At 41.4% G+C, this 18107-nt stretch overlaps 1 protein-coding gene across 1 annotated transcript in view; it reads right to left on the reverse strand.

Moving 5' to 3' along the window:
* GPBP1 (GC-rich promoter binding protein 1) overlaps positions 1-11109 on the reverse strand; it is a 43280-nt gene extending 32171 nt beyond the window's left edge. Inside the window, exons 1-3 of the mRNA XM_063128054.1 lie at positions 10946-11109; positions 8889-9881; positions 7143-7212 (exon numbers count right to left, since the gene is read on the reverse strand). The gene's annotated coding sequence lies outside the window, so the exon portion shown is untranslated. The remainder of the gene's footprint in view (positions 1-7142; positions 7213-8888; positions 9882-10945) is intronic.
* Positions 11110-18107: the final 6998 nt, after the last annotated feature.

Raw genomic sequence — 18107 nt, forward strand, 5'->3', positions numbered from 1 at the left:
GCCAAAACAAAAGGTCATGATTTTCCCTGAGGGATAGCATTGTTAAGCTGAACATTCTATTTGTACATAGTAAACCATGCATAAACTCAGCACTTAGTTGGAAGAACCTCCTTCAAGTTACTATTCCATCAACTTCATTTCAAAGAGGTGGAGGAAAAGAAACACAAAAACACAAGTCGCACACACAAATACATTATAAACTGGCAACAATGCTCCTGATCAATAGTACCTTTTGACTTTCTTTCCACGTTAGGTCATTTTTCCCATTACATACACCATGCATCAAACTGGTCAGTTCCCTTTAGGAAATGGCTTTATTTATTTATCTATTTTATTATTGCACTTACATCCTGCCTTTTTTCCTCCAAGGAACCCAAGGCGGCATACATAATCTTCTTCTCCATTTTATCCTCAAAACAACCCTGTGAGGTAGGTTGGGCTGACAGTGTGTGACTGGCCCAAAGTCACCCAGTGGGTTTCCATGGCTGAGTTTGGACTAGAACCCAGATCTCCTGACTCCCAGTCCAACACTTTAGCCACTACAGCACACTGGCTTTTTTGTGTGATTTATCTCGCTACTTCTGCAGTTTTACCTGACCTTAGATTTACCTGACCTTCCCGCATGTCCTTTATGTCTTTTTGCACTGTAATCATGTGGACAAGGTTTCATTTTTATTTTGGCTTAATTTCTTTTGTATGGAACCTAATGATTAACTACTTCATAAATATTATTAGATGAAAACATGTTAACTGGTTCAGCATAAAGCTGATCCAACTACTCTAAACTTATTTTTCAGACAGACAGGAATATTTTCTTAGTCTTGTACACTAATATTAGAAGATTCCAACTGTACTCCAACTCAGAAGTGCTTGGCTCAAAACACTGTAGAAACAGCAATAAGAAAAAGTAAAATCATTTATATAGCACTTTATATGTGAAATGCTTTGAACAATTTACTTGTAATTTAAAATTGGATAGGCAACTTTGAGTGGCATATTACCATTTGGCCAAGTATCTCCCCCTCATACAGGGAAAGTCTGTTCCTTGGCCTCCAAGGATTGGATCTAAAGACATGAGAAAAACTCCCCTGATGCAATGGAGCTTTCCCAACCCCTTCTCCACAATGCACCACCACCACCCAAAAAAAAAGCCGTTCAGAAGACCCTCTGTAACAGCAGGGGATGGAACACAGTGGGCAAAAGCAGGAGAGCAATTGACAGAAACAAGGGGGCTACCTTATATGAAAACCGTTTGCTCCTAACAAGAGCACCTTTGGCTCCAAGCTTAAGATCTTTGACCACTTCTTTTTCTAATGTTTTAAGTATGGAGTGGTCTAAACGGCACCACAAACCAAAAGGTACTTCTTTCTACAGTAGGAAGAGAAGATCAAATATTAGGACTCACTATGGCAAGTTTACATTAACTACTCATATAGTTAAATGCAAATGCAAATGGCCACTGGCAATGAGCTGCACACATCTGCCATACTGCTATCTTATTTACACATGGCTGTACTATAAAGGCTGCACGTATAAGCTCTTGTTATCTCTACTTTTTAAGAATGTCTCTAAGGTAAGAAGTGAGACAAGAAGCAACTTCCATAAAACCGTAAACATGGGACAACAGTATGATGCTTACAAGTGAGATTCTTTTAATCCCCGAGTCTGGAAAAAGCGTGTAACTGCTCCAGAAAACAAACCAGCCAAGAAGGCAGTTTGAATCTAGTAAGCAAAGAGGCAGTCGCCCTGCAACCTTATCTCCCTCATTCGTGCTCAGCAGATGCCCTCTGAAAAACATGTCAGGAAGAAATACAGCTCATGTCTGAGATACAGCAGAGTGAGGAAGCAGACATTTTCTACCAAGTATAGACGTCTTCATCTTCTCCCTCCATCGCATTCTCCAAAGAGCAGTAGCTGGGCAATACGAGAAATGCCCATACAACTGGCTTCTTCCTCCCCCCTCAAGCCTCAAAGGTTGCTAACTTAAGGAGAGGGAGATGTCAGCCAATGCAGCATTCAGTCAAATAAATGCAAAGGTGGCATGCTGAGCAACAGAAGGGCAAAAGAGGGGTGCCGGTAAACAGAATGTTCATTCCCTTAATGACTTATAAAGCCTCATAACCTTCATGTAAATCATTTTGGATTACTACATGCAACTATTTGCATGTATCTGGTTTAACCAGATTCTAATTAAAATAGGCTTGTGGTTAAAATAAAAGGTTCAACCTGAAAATCTGGATTTACATTCAAATCTCTACCAGGTAGTTTACATGTCATATAAAGCCAGTGATTATTTTATATAGTGCAAGTAAGTTCTTTTCACAGAGGAACATTTGACACAATAAAATCCATTAATTATAAAATTGCTGTGATGGTACTTAAGTAGATAAAATAAATTATTTAAACAGATTCAATTAATAAGTTATATATTTCAAAAGATTTAGACAGTTTTAAAATTGAATGGTTAGTACCAAAATTATATATGTCAGGTCAAATAACTATGCGGTATTGGGCAAAAATTAGCATGGGGCACTTTTTTTAGCTTTGTTTACTAAACAGAAGTAAAATAAACATGATAAATTAGATCTCCATAAGACAGGAGTATGCAACTTGTAGCCCTCCAGATCTTTTGGCATCAGAACTGCTACAAAGTAGCTCTCTTATGAGTGAGCAGTACTGACTTCATCTTGAAGCACAGGAATGGGACTGAGAGCAATCACACAAAGCTAGGTCAAGTAATCCATTTTCTAATAGACCTCGTAAATGCATTCCCCAGAAGCAAAGGTGGGGGTAAAATTGAGCATAATATGAATGCTGAATTGCAGGAGAGATAACTGGTAATATACCTGGTCATGCAAATGCTAATGTGTTCCTATTGTTAAACTCTAGCCTAGACATCTGTCCTTAAGACAGTCATTGGTGTGTAGGGTCATCTTTTGTTTCTGGCAAGTTCAGCCATCATCTCAAAATACCCTCTTTTGTTATGCCTTTTCCCCACAACAAGTAGCATCACTTCCAGTGCTTGTGAGCAGTGATGTCACTGCTTTTCTCTAGATGGTATACAACCCCTCAGGTTTTGAGTCAGGGCCCCTATTCCCAGAGATATGGAGCCATGCTGCTGAAACCACTAGGTGCCTAACCCACCCCCCTTAAAAGTGCCACACTGCTGCCAAAATTGCTGAGTCTCTCCTCCCCAAGGAAAGGCTCCTGCTCCTTCTTTCTTCTTCACCTGAGACCAGGAATTGCAAAGCTCACCAGTTCATGTCTACAGGAAAGGGCTCCAGCCCAGGGAAAGTAATATTGCTTTTAGAGATTCCCTCTACTCTTTTCCCTGCTGTGTGTGTATGGTCTAAGTCTCAGAAAAGTCTCCTTCTGTGTCTGGAAACTACTTCTAAGCCTCCACTTGCTCAGTTAATTCCCCCAAAACTAGCTTGTGCATTTGAATCTATTTAAACCTCAATAAATGTGCCATTGTGGCATTATCCTATTCAATGGTGTAGATTTCTTTGAGTAAGAATCACCTTACTTAGCTACAGATGCTCTATTGCCAATGTCTAAAGATTCCTTATAAGCTGGTGTAGGTCTCGTTAGAAAGTGTGCAAGTTTGTACACGGGTCTAATGAGAGCACATCACGAAACAGAACATTTTCCAACACAAATTGAAATTTTCCCTTTGCAAATTAACCTAATTTGCATTGGAAAAATTTCCAATTCAGAATTTTCAAGAACACCAACATCACTGAAAAAGTAGTCACAGAGATCAGTATCAAGCAAGACACATACAAATCTGTAGTGTGCACAATTTAATACAAGCTCTTCAAAGACTAGATCTTAAAACTCAATTCTGTACAATTCAATTGACTATAAATGATATGCAATACAATCTGAGATAAATTCAGGGGCACTAAATTCAGTAAAGCAGTTTTCAACCTTTTCAGACCCAGGACCGACTTTTAACTATGCCATTTTTTTAAGCCACACACACCTATCTCACCTTCTCCTTTCCCCACCCCCTTCACAAAAGAGGGGAGGCTTCTGAACTTTAATACTTGCACAGAAGAGGGATTCTGGTAGTTGTGACATCTTTACATGACAAGAAAAGGCTGCACCTGCTGAAATTCTGTTCTACATGACTACTAAAAAGTACAAGAAACTTTTCTTCTTTTGTTTCTGGTCACCAACTGTACCTCTCAAACCCTCTGTTGACAAACCTGAAGGAGAAATAATGGGGGCGATGCCACTGCTGCAGCCAATGTGGGATTTGGGAACAAATTACTTTAAGACCTCACTTGGTTTCACTTGAAGTTCAAATCCCCACTCAACAATGAAGCTTACTTGATGGGGCCTTAGGCAAGTCACTCTCTGCCTAATCTATTTTACAGTGGTGTTACAAGTTAATATGAAAGATACTGTAAATAGAGCCCTCTGTTCCTTGGGAGGGAAGGTAGAATACAAATATAACAGTAAAGTGCTGTAAACATATTTAGTATTGAGTTTTTGGCATTTCTAAACCGTTCTAAAGTGCTTCACATATATTTTCAGGAAACTCCTTAACAACCTTGTAAAGTAGATCAGAATCATCGCCATTACTGGGCACTGAGAATGACAACTTGACTAAAGTCATCTAATGCATAGATCCCAAACCATTTTGGATCTGTGAGCACATTTGAGAAACTGCTGTGGGCACCACCACAAAATACCAAATCAGTGAATCGCTGTTGCATCTATGTATCTTAGCCTGCATCTTATTCAGCAAAAACTTTTTTTTCATGTCTATTGGAAAGTGCAACATCTGTTTAATGTTTCTTTTAAATATATTTTAGCGATGTCCAGTAGTTGCTTCTTTTGAGGGGAGGTTATTAAACATATGTTTTGTACTGGAACTGTCTTTAATACTCACTGAAGTACACACTCTTTTAAATTATTTCTCAGTTTCATAGAAATTAACAAATTTATTTATTTATTTATTTTATTGCATTTATATAAACCGCCCATAGCCAAAGCTCTCTGGGCAGTTTACAACTGGTCAGGGTAAGTAGATTCTTACTGCCTTATTGACAGCTAAAAGACTAATATTACAACACTAGAAGGATAAACACTCACTTCCTATAATGCAATCAATTGAGGACCTTATAATGCTTTCACTATTCAAACATATATATAAACACCACCTTCAAATGGATACTTATTTGGATAATTTAGTCTGCTTTTGTTGAAAGTTATGTGTACATGGATTTTTATGAAATGCATACATTTAAAAAACTGAAACAAAATTATTTTCAGGTATGTGCAAATACCACATGGGGGACCCCTTCACAGGCATCATTGGAGGTGTCCACTGGACACCGTATTGGCAATCCCTGATCTAGTGAGTTCATGACTAAGGCAAGGTTTGAAGTGGGGACAAAGAAGATGCTCCAAGAAACAGGACTACTGTGTTTATACTAATATCAGATCAGATAACTAGGCAATTCAGAAAGGCTGATAAAACAGAGGTTACAGAATCAGCATTACAAATGTGAAGGACAAGGTGAAAGAGGTACTGTCTATGATCTTAAGACTGTTGAGCAGGCTCTAAACATCTAGAAACTTGCACAAAATTTTGGATCCTTCCCACAACAATAGCCAAGAACTGGATGAAATTAATTATCCTTAGCAAAGGACCTTCATTGTTTTTCCTCACTGCCCCTGCTTCTATCAGGCACCCTCAATTGGAAGACGGAACTGCAGGAAGAGCTGCAGCTTAGTTCTAGAGATTTTCCTGTGCATGTCCTATTCCTAAATGCAAGGCATATGCACATTTGCCCACAGAAAAGATATTTCTTGGTTGAGGGACTAGAGGTTTGAGAAACACTGGCCTATCATCAAGTCTTGCTTCACCTATCAGGAAATAATTGCTAAGGAAGAAGCATAACAACACCAACATAAAAGAACCCAGCATTGAACAAGCACTGCAACTACAAGCAGCTAGACCAATGCATTTTTCAGGATAGCAGCTACCCATCACATTTTCAGGATACTTAGCACTGATTACATCACTCCAGGCTGTGCAAAATGCAATAGCCGTCTCATTTCATCTCACCACTCCATTGTATACATGGATCCTTAGTGCCAAGCATGTATTTACAGTAGTGTGAAACATTAAGAGCTGCATAAGTAAGCTGTCCACATGATCAACCAATTACATATGCACTCAATTCAGGGAGAAAAGGGACTCTGTAGAAATTGAATATAACCCCCCAACACAGAACATGCGATCACTTTAAGAGACAGTGCTAAGGGAAAGTACTTTTTACAGATTCTAAGACTGATAGCCAATGAACTTGCATACTACCATTTTCCACAATATATAAATGTTTCAATTTCATAAACCATAAAATTGTTTGCAAATATGACAAGGATTTGCCATCATTGTAAGATGTAGCACACATTCATTGTTTCCTGTTTGCCTTTTAGACTGATCATTCTCCCAAGAACTTCCAAACTGGTTTTTTAACTTGAAAATTTAATGAGCAGCTGGAATTTTGAGATATACTTTTAATGCTCACTCAAAGGGAAAATTACATAGATGCGTGCTTGGATTCAGGCCCTCAATCTATTTGGCTGGTCCTACTTCAAGCTGCAATTAAAACTGAGATGCTCCCATTGAGAGCTGTAATTCTTGCTAATCATTTCACCTTGTCTAAGTGTTAAGATTGCACAAAAGGAAATAAGCAGCAATTAAAACAGCATTTGGACTGCAATCCAAAGATCCACAAGACCAGTTGTGGATCCTTTACAAGCAATGATGGGAAGGCAGTGAAATGTCTGCACTTGTACAACTCACAAAGGGAGGGAGAGATTCATTGTCACAGGAGCAGGCACATAAAGTTAGTTGTGAATCAAAATGCTAGGAAAGTAAACATAAACAGATTTTTTTAAAGATAAGTAGTCCAATTCAAAATATTAACATTATCTAAGCCATTGTTTATTCTCTAAAGAAACTTGCCTGCTCGGTTTCACTTTAACTTTCAATTTAAGGCTTTTAAATAGCCAAATTTAGGATCAGGGCAAAAATTACTTATAGATGCTGGAGTTCAAGTGCTTTGAACATAACCTTTATGAACAGAAAAAATGTATGAACTCAAATAACTGTCACTTACTTCTGAACTAGGTTGTTTTGTCCATCTTATATATTCTTTGAGGCAGCACTGGATTCTGTTAAAAATAAACCTGCCAGGAAAACAAGACCTATAGTTTAATACAATTAAAGCATAACTATACTTGACCTAATAAAGCTTTCTAAATTGTACTTTTTAAGGAAGTATAGAAAAAGACAAATTTAGAAGTAGTTATTAATCTACTTTCTGAATCTAGTTTTCTTATAGAAAGCCAGCTATTTTAAAGGAAGTTCTCAAAACCAGGTAAAACTTAAGAATCCAGTCCTACAAGGCATGGAGTTCAAGAGCAGGCACAAAGCCACACTTTGCCCTTAGTCTGGTGTACCACATTTCTGCAAAAGCACTGGGAACCCCTTCCCCCACCAACGCAACTGAGGTACACCTGAATTTTCAGTGGAAAGGATTTTCACAGGAACATGGATGGGGCAGAGCTCTCTATATCTCAAGCACAGCTTTGATACAGAAGTGCACTTGCAAAAACAAATACGTATAAAGAGATTCTAAGGGTAGTACCCTTTCAGGATGTCCATCAGCATCTAAACTTGAAGGCTGACAGGCATCCTATGCAGAAGGGAAAGAGCAAAGAGGTTATCTTCACCACCACACTCCTTCCTACTCTGCATTTTTGCTAAACAGGCTTTCCTTTCCACCTGGCAGGGGCTCCTCAGAACAGGAGGGAAGGAAGCCTGGGAAACCAGAGGATTCTTCATAAACTGGCCTTCCCACTGTCCTCCCCTCCCACAGAACTTCCCCCTTTCCTTCCTCTCCCGATCTCTGAAGGCAGCTGGCATGGTTTTCTACAAGGGGAAGAAGAGCTTGGACTGCTGGGTCCAAGGACAGAATTCAAAAAATCCTATGCCCCCCACCCCAGACACTGTCAACAAGCCATAGGATTGCTCCCTCCAGGACATTTCGAGGCAACTGGGGTAAAGCTTCACACATCTGCACCACTTGCTGGGGGATAGGATGCTAATAATCTCGTGCAATGCAAATAATATTAGCTGAAGCGCTAAGTAGGATCAGGGTTTCCTTCTAGTAATCAGAAATTGTTCCCAGGGCTACAATAATATTTTATGTCCATAAGAATGTTCCTATCTAGTACTACTGCATCCTAGAGTTTACCTCTACATGCACATGAGATACTGAAAAGAACAAAGTCTCTGGCTGGAAAACGTACAAACTTAATGGTCAGATTCAGATGTCATGGTCAATCGTGCTAAAAAGATCTTTGTGAATGCACAATCCCCTTTACATACCCAGCTTCAACCAGCATCCTGGTTTATTAAGCCAGTTTCCCCAGTTCAGACATCACTAGTTTAACAAGCCAGGATATCACTGCTAATGTCAGTGGGAGGGAGACAAGTAATGAGGCTTGTTCTCAGTCCAATAAATATTGTTTATCAGACCGGGATCACGATATCTGAATCTGGCCAATATCACCACCTTTACTTTTGCACAATACCATGGCTCGAATGCTAAGCATGATGCAAGTTCAACTTGAACTCAATGCAATTCATTTTCAAGTAGTCATTCATCAGATTGAGCTACACACTGAAGTACACTGTCAAGTTACAACTTTATGGAATTCAGGTTGGCACTAGTAAGGATAATATTTAAAATAGATTTTCAAATGTTAAATGCCATTCTCTTTACTTCTGACAAACTGAACACCTTCAAGCCTATACCACAAAAATATTTGGGTCAATGGGAATTTTAAACAATACTTACAAAATCCAAGAGAACTGCACAGATTGGCATTAATTGTCCGTGATTTGTTTTTTCCAGTTTGCTTCCCTTGCAAATAATATCCTGAGTTCCGTAAAGATACTACATCTGTAGCTATGCAATACAGGGCTGACTGCTGGAAATCAGCTACCCATTCTTCACATTTAAAGACACCACAAAGTTAATTCCAAAAGTCAGACAAGTCTGATTTTAACAGCTTGTCTTATCTTTTGAAACTTCTTCACTTTCCTATTCCATGTATATCTCACTATCATGAACATCAGTTCCGGATGAAATAAATACACCTTTTATGATACAAAGAACAGAACTGAAATGTCAAATTCTGCATCTGTAGTGAAGTACATTTCTCAGAGTCAATTCAGGCATCTGCACAAAAGCAGCTATCTCGATATTCCCATATTGCTTCTTTACAACGTAACAAAAATACTAAAAATGCAAATGAAAAATAAAGCTCTTAGTCTCTTCATTTAGAAAACAGGTTTCATGTCAGGCTTCCTAACAATTGAATTAATAGTTGCCATGAACTCTAGACAAAAAATAGAAGAATTAGAAGCTATATTTAATGTAATCTTCTAGACTTGGTCGATAAAACAAGTCAATCTCAGTTTTATGTGAAACTTTTGAACTAGAAAATAAAAATACGATTTGAAAGCAACATGCAGAGCCTAAGAAGTTTATACAATTATCCATTCCATATGGGCAAAAAGCAGTCCAAGATGATGGTTTGAATTTAAACAGGTTGGGGGGAGGGGTGAAAAAATCTCAAAAAGTTCATGAACATTCCAAACTGGGTTCTGCAACCTTCTGAAATGTTTGTAGTGGAAAAGTGGCTGAACAGGTTATAATCCCAATTCCATATTTAGTCAACGATCTTCCTTTCAATTGAAGCAGAGTTCAATATCCAGCTAGCTCTTCCTCATAAGCTGAGGCAACAGGTTGCAAAACATCCAGGCTCACGTTCAGAATCCAAATCACCTAGAAGTGGGGGAGGGGTGGAGAAGAGAGAGAGAGAGAACACACAACCATCAGTTTTCCTCGCTAGGTAACATGGAGAAGTCCTGCGTTATTAGCCCATTCCCCAACAATCACCAAAACCACGTGAGTCTGAATATGCAGTTAAATTCCAACGGCTGGTCCTTGAAGAGACCCTCCTCCTCTTGGGTGAAAGAGTCGTTGGTGGCAAGAGCAGTAATATGGGAGGAAAGACTGAAGAAAACCGGAAGAATGGAACTCCCAAGCAAGCGCCTTCGCTCAATCTAGTGCAGAATCGCGACAACGGGCCAGCCAAACAAAAGGAAAATCGGTGGAAAGGAGAGAGCCTTTGGCTTCAACCCCAAGCGCGCTTACCTGGGAGTAAGCCCCACTGACCACCGAGGGACTCACTTCCGAGTAAACGTGCAAGAGGATCCGGCTGCAAGTCACCCTCCGGTGTTCGGGCCCGAGAGGAGGCAAAATCTTAGAATGGAGGAGGAGGAAACGAGCCCGTGACTTTCCGTGTCTGCCTCCCGTGAGCGCTGCCAAGGTCTCGCTCTTTCTCCTCCCTCCCATTTTCTAGCCAGGTAAAGTCGGGGACGAGTTCTCAGTTTCTTCACCAACCCTATAATAAACACGCTAAACCGAGGGTCGCGTTTTCTCTCGTAGCCCCTCCTCAGAGGGGGAAAGGTGCCTCCAACTGCCCTTCTGGAACGAGGATGGGGGGCCCGAACAGCCTGTGCCTTGATTAATTTATTTTTCTAGAGGCGAGGGAGAGAGGCCACATGCTCTCGACTTAAGGCAGACGAGGGGCGGCGACGACGACTAACTGAGGGAGCTGCTCTGAGGAAGACGACTCTTTGCAGGCATCAGGATCCCGGCGGCGGCGGCGGCGGCTGCTATTTCTCCTCCTCCTCCTTCTCCTCCTCCTCCTTCCCCAGAGACGTGCCTTCCCCCCACAGCTTTCAGTCTCTTCCCCCTCAACCCCGCTTCCACACAAGGATTGTTTTCCCCGCCACCTCTCCCCCCGGCCTGCGCGACGGACGAGGCAGCAGCGCGGCTCTAACCTGCCAGCCAAGTCCCGGCAAAGCTCACGGCTGAACCGGGGTCCCGAATTTTGAAAGCTCCTTTTTGCCGCCGCTTCTTCTCCCCCGCCGCGCGCACAAACTCCTCGCTCCAGTCAGTCAGTCCGTCCCAAAATGGCGCCGCTCCGAGCCGCAGCAGCGATGCCCTGCGCCCAAACCTCGCGAGAGCTCACCAACCGCCACCACCACTACCACCGCCACCACGAGCGAGAGACGCGGCTAAAAGCGGGGAGGGGGGGGGAAGAGAGATGGAACGCGCGCGAACCCGACGTCTACGACGCTGTGATGGTTCTGCGTGCGCAGGTAGAAGGTCTGGCTTGTGCGGAGCGGGGGGACACCACACAGTGCGATCAGCGAGAGTGCGCGGCGGTTTCAAGGGAACCCGAAAGGAGCAGTTTCGTGGACACCCCGCCTCCTCTCCCGTGCTCCTAAACAGCTCCCCTCCCTCTTTCCTCTTGTGCGGCGACGCTTCGACTGGAGGCTGGCCAGCCCGCGAGCCTCCCCGATGTGACGTCACTCGGAACAATCCCGAACGTTCTGAGCGCGGAGAAAGGGGGAATCCCCCCAGCGAGCGCTGCTTTGCTGCCTCTTCCAGTCGCGAGAAAGAGGGAATCCCCCCGCCAGCAGCGAGGCGGCTGAGAGAGGCGACCCACGAGGGATGCTGAAATTAACGTCGCCTTCCAACACCTCCTAGTGCTCACTAGATCTCAGGAACCGAATCTTGCGTGAATAATAATAATAATAATAATAATTAATAAAAAAATATTTCTTACCCGCCTCTCCCTCTGGATCGAGGCGGGGAATAACGTTTGTTTGTCTCCTAGAATTTCAATTTTATTTATTTTGTTATCTTCTGTTTTTCCTAGCGTGCTTTTATTGATACGTTGCTTTTCTGTGAATTTTGTTTTGTTTTTGTGGAGAGCGTAGACAACTGGGATAAAAAAAAAATTCAAATAAATATATAAATATTCCTGAATGTGAGGCTGGCGGAGCCTCCCTTCGTTTCCATGCCATTGGCGAAGGGAACTCCGAGGCAAAATGCTTCTCTGCCTTTTATATTTTAAATAGTGAAGTCTTGTGGCACCTATTACAGCATATATTTTTAACCTCATCAGATGCCTGAAGTGCTACCCTGAGTTACAGGTGTGTGTATATATGTCTATAGAGGTGTGTCTACAGACATGCGTGTGTTATTAATGGTCATTCATAAAACAAAGTGCCTTGTGGCCCCTTAGAGACGAACAAATTTATTCTGGCACAAAACAGTTGCTGGTAACACAAACATCCTGGTATTGGATGAAACAATTCACACATTTAGTGTCGTTTTTAATCTTTTCTCCAGTTTAAGTCATTGGGGATAGAACTGAACCTCTTGATGAATTCTAACTTTGTAGCATTTTACCCTAATCTGCCTTTGAAATTTCTTTGTTCCAGAATGGCTACTTTATAGTTAATGATAGAAGGTCCTAGGAGGCTGGTTTTAAAATATTACAATTTCTGGCGTGAGATTTCTACCCATTTATTCTTTTGTGTAGTGACTAGCTGGCCTGCTTGTCCTATATAGAGTACAAAACAGCATTTTTGGCATATCTCACTAGACACAAACACACGTATACAATGCACACACACACACATATATATTTACAAAACAAAAGCCATTCTTATATAATCTCTTAAGACAAAAACTAGGATCTTGAAAAGAAATGAGACATCAAATTAAAGCAAAATGCATTTATTTATTAGCTTTAAAACCCTGCCCTTTAGAGTGCTAGCTGCCTCATACAGCATAACAACTACCAATTAAAACACCAAAGTAATCAAGTAGAAAATATACAGCCATGTACAAAATAAAATAATACCAACAGATTTATTACATTTCTATACTGCCCCATAACCGAAGTTCTCTGGGCAGTTTAGAAAGATTAAAAACATTAAAAGAAAATAGAGACTGCACCCTTGGAAGCCTGTGGAGCTATTGAGTGTAAGTGCTCCAGCTCTTCAGTATATTGAAACGAAACTGTTGGCTCAGTTACTGAGGTAATATAAGGTATTTGTGAACATCTCCATGACTCAGGTTTAAAAAAAGAAAACCTAATAGCACACTACGGCCTTAGCTAGACCTAAAATTTATCCTGGGATCATCCCTGCCTGCTCCCAGGATCCCTTGTGTGTCATTTACATGAACAGGGATGACCCCGAGACGATCCCGGGATAAACCTTAGGTCTAGCTAAGGCCTTGGTCTACAAGCTGTTGATGGGAAGGTGTGCAGAGAAAAGAGGAGGCAATACTATTACAATGATAAACTCTTAAAGCTTTTCCCAATGTGGGTCCCTCCAGATGTGTTAGACTACAACTCCCATCAGCTCCGAGCAGCATTGCAAGTGCCTGGGGCTGATAGAAGTTGTAGCCCTAAACATCCGGGGCAGGGACAGGTACTAAATGAGAGTACCTGCAGAGTAGCAGCCAGTGGTGCATTAGTGCCTACAAAAGGTAGTGATGCCTCAAGTCTCACCTGCCTTACCAAGCCACTACCATCACATGTCCTCTAGCTAAGCCCCTCCTACAGAAGCTGCTCTTACCAACCATGATAGCTAAATGAAACCTGAGATGCTCAGGACCATGTACAGAGCACAGCCATCAGGCCATCACCTCGATGCCATACTTGTGAGGGTCTGGTGGCATCTTACTGCAGTTGGAAATAGGATACTACGCTAAATGGAGGATCTCGGTTTGAACCTGCAAGAAATTAAGTTCATATGCAACACCAATCCAAGTTACTATATCTCTGCCATACATGTACTGGGAACATGCATTTATATTATTTTAAAATGTTATATCCTGCATTTAAATTAATAATAATTAAGGCAGGTTTCATAAAGGTAATGTTTAAAAACACACACCAATAAAACAGATTTGGGGGATAAAATTGAGGAACTGTGGAAGAGCAGCAAAAACAGCCATGTACAAACAGCAGCAATCCCACATACGATAATCCATTTTGTAGGCTCCAGGGTGCCACATGGCTCTTTGTTGTTTTTACTGCACCAGACTAACATGGTTACCTTTCTGGAGAGAGCAGCAACCATGTTTCCTTTTGTTTTTCATTGGTCAATAACAGGTTGACTACTAATTCATGAGATCCAAGAATCATCTACCCATAGTGCTTCTATCTTGTTAGTTTGAAGTGTATCAGCCCTCATCCAGCCCATTACCAAGTTCAGCACTTCCATAGCCTCACCTGACTCAGAAGATGACAAAGAGGAGTAAAGCTGAGTGTCATCAGCTTACTGATGGTACCTCACGTCATATCCCCAGATGATCTCACTCAGATGCTTCATATAGATATTTAAAAGGCCCATGGAGGTGTGTCCAAGCCCTCATGGCCAAGACTGACTGGAAGATTCACCTCCCCCATAAACCCCTGCCCTTGATTCCACAGGTTTAAATATGGGGATTGTTCCCTATTACAATTTGTCATCTTCTGAACATAGGTCATTCTTGTTCCCACAAGTAATTTCAAGATGCTTTGTTAGCTTTGCTAATATAAAGATTGCTGTGTTTCTTGTTATTTCTGCTCTCTGCCTGCTCAGGGGCCTGTGCATCTTGGTCCGGGCAAGAGACAGATCTGAGTTACAGTTCGCCTTTTATGTTTTCAGAAATGAGGATCAACTGTTGCTTCTTTGTCCCCAAATGCTAGGTGTTATCTGATATTTGCAATACCTACCAGTGACTCATTCAGGATGCAATCACCATTTTGAAACTGAGCTGATACTGCAGACTTCATGGCCTATATTTTTTAACTTTTCTGTTTTGCCCTCCATCCCTTGCCTCTTATACCTCCTAGCCTAATAAAGAGTTTTGGAGAACTTGAAGGCTTGCACAATCTTTTCTGGCATTTTGCTGGATCCTAATAAAGATATTGCAGTACTTGTGGGTTGGAAGGCCTTGGAATATGAAGAAAGAACAGATTAAAGTTCCCCCGAGCAGGGTAAAAGTATATTTCCTTCACCACTGGTTAAGCTCCTATGCAACAGAGATGTAGGGGCATATAATATCTTTATAAATTTTGATAAAGGATAAAGGAATAGAGGAGATGATCATCAGATTTGCATATTGGGGGGAACAGCTAATACCTAGGAACAGGATTCATTCTCTATATTGCCCTCTCCCCCATCACCCCTTGCATGGTAATTCACATGATTGGGACCTGTTTTTGTTAGGTTAAATGCCACACTGGCAGGAGAGGCAGGAAAGGATGGAGGCCATGGGCCAATTTCAAAGGCTCCACTGGCCCATCGACCAGAAATTCTCCACTCCTCATTAGACTAAAATTAGGAAGAAGATCCTGATGGTACAAGCTTGGCACAGACTGCCTTAGAAGGTGGTGGACTCTCCTTTAAAAGTATTTAAGGAGAGACTGGATGCCATAGTAGTGGATTTCCTGTATCAACAGCGGGTTGGACTAGACGATCTCTGGGTTTCTTTCCAGGTTTGCAATACTATGTAAGAGCTTATAGACAGATTCCCCCAGCATCTTGTTTTCCTAGAAAGCACTGGGTAAGCTCTTTGAAATGGAAAGATGGCATGGACTTCCCCCATGTGCCTTGCACTGAATGTTGCCATAGCAACGGTGGTGTACAACACTCAGTGTACTATTGCAGTTACTTATGCGAACAACATTGGGATGAAAGTCTGCAGACGTCTGTCAGATTTCCTTCAGAATTAGTCTTTGTTAGACCAGAAGGTGAGGTGCATGTTATTTAAGCGAAGGAAATAGAATCATTCTTTTTTCTTTCTTTCCAGTTTCCTCAGCTTATTAAAGCACATAACCTTTCTATCACTCTTTGCATCATTGTCAAACAAGAATTCCTTCATCATTGTTAAGTGCTGGGCAAACATCACAGATGCTTTCTTGACATCTTATTTTCCACAGTTTCCTAAAAACAGAACAATACACCTGTCTCAGAACTCAATCACGTCAAACACTACAAAGTCAACAACATTCTTCGTTGGATATGAAAGCAGCATGTCAACTGCATTAGTCAGGTTGTGGCCAAATATGGCCCGTTGCTTAATTCAGCTGTGCCAAATGAAATCACCAAATGCAAAAGCATGGATGAAGGTTGTGACTTATTAGAAACAGAGATGCGCAAAGCACTTTTTTAAGATCATGCTCACAGCTTCATTATTTATTCAGAGGACTGAAAGGGGATGTACTACAGCTTCATTCCGGCAAACACTTAAACACATGTCCAGGATCCAAATGCCTTATGAGAACACCTGCAGGGCACTCAAAAAAGAATGTTACAGAAGATTTGGCCCATGTGAAAATGTTTTCAGGCTCGGACAGGAAGAACTTCAGATCCACTCCTGTATCACTGAATTGTTGTAAACCGCCCAGAGAGCTTCGGCTGGGGCGCGGTATATAAATGTAATTAAATAAATAAATAAATAAATAAATAAATAAATAATTTTTTAGGTCAGGGTGGGGAACACATGGACTGTCACATGTTGTTGGGAGGCAACTTCCATCAGCCATAGCCAGCATAACCAATGGTGAGGGATAATGGCAGTTGCAGTCCAAAAACATTTTCAACATGTATGCCACACATTCCCTATCCCTGATTTATGTGATTCAATGTAAATCCTATGTACCGCATGTCTTCTCAGAAGAAAGTCCTGCTGTAAATTCAATAGTGTATTAAAATATTTCAGTATCTGCAGGACACTTGGATTCACTGGGAGAAGGTCATTGAATCCAGGGGGCTCTCCCCAGTTTTAGGCATCCAAGAAAACATGTGACTTGATCTGGCTCACATCAGTGTGCCTTTATTTTATTTTTCTTACAAGCTAATTGGATTCTCCATGGTTTAACGTGAATCCATGCAAATGAGAGTTTTGCTCAGTACTGCACTGCCTAAGGTTGTATAACTAGCAGAGTCAAGTGGTAAAGCTTTTTCTGGACTGTACCATTTCTGTGTTATATTGTTGAAGACTTGCCTATGACAGGAGAATTTCTTGCACATATAAAAACATAATGTTGGGGTGAAAGCAAGGTTGAGATCTTCCAGGCTTTCTAGTTGGCTACGTGAAGGGATTTTGGAAGGAAGGAAGGAAGGAAGGAAGGAAGGAAGGAAGGAAGGAAGGAAAGAAAGAAAGAAAGAAAGAAAGAAAGAAAGAAAGAAAGAAAGAATAAATAAATAAATAAATAAATAATACTGGGAGAGCATTCAAACATCGACAACTTTTCATGCAGCATAAAGTGATGAAGCTTGATTCTGCTGATTAATCTTCCACCCCTTAGACTGAAATCCTATACACACTTTCCTGAAAGTAATCTCAGTGAACACAATGCAGCTTATTTCTGAGTAGACAGCATAGGAGAGTGCACTGTTAGATGTGAAGTGTTGCATTTCATTTCATTTTCAAAACGTGTGTATTTTGTATTATCTAGAACAGGAATTCACAAGCTTCTCAGCCCCAAGGGCCACATGTGATCCTGGTTTGGGGATAGGGGACTACAAACCTTCATGCATGCACGTATGCATGCATGCACATCCCAGTGAACCTGGTACACTTCGCTCTCTCCTCACAGCAGTAGGGAAAGAGTGATCACTGGTAGGTGGCCTGGAGGGTGGGGGAAATGGAGAGTCTTCTCTCTATCTGCTTCCCCAATGATCTTGATTCAGTTCTCTCTTTCCTCAATGGTAGCTGCAGAAGGGAAGTTGCAATCTGCATTAGGATTGTGAGGGAGTGGATGGAGAGAAGGATAGAGCTGGGGGGAGCACTTAAGGCCAGGGGGTCAGACATTGTGCTGTGCACCCCTGGTCTAGAATGACTGCAATTATATTTTAACAAACTACTGATCTGGTGCGTGGAAGAAAGCCATTACACGCCTAAACATTGTTCAAGAAAAATTAAGACTGATTATTAAGACTTTCCAGTAGCACCAACTGTAATGTTTTCATAAGCTTCATTACCATGCACAAACCTGTGTCTATGTGATCTTCTGGGGTGAAGGTTGCAGCACAAGGGGAGGATTAAATCTTTCCTTCTCAGCTGTGATTCCACTTTGAAAATCCCCTTCTCATGGCAATAAGTTTAGGGGGCTATCCATTGGCACCAATGGACACTCAGTGCTCT

The sequence above is a fragment of the Elgaria multicarinata genome, chromosome 6, assembly GCF_023053635.1.
Source record: "Elgaria multicarinata webbii isolate HBS135686 ecotype San Diego chromosome 6, rElgMul1.1.pri, whole genome shotgun sequence".
Lineage (NCBI taxonomy): Eukaryota > Metazoa > Chordata > Lepidosauria > Squamata > Anguidae > Elgaria > Elgaria multicarinata.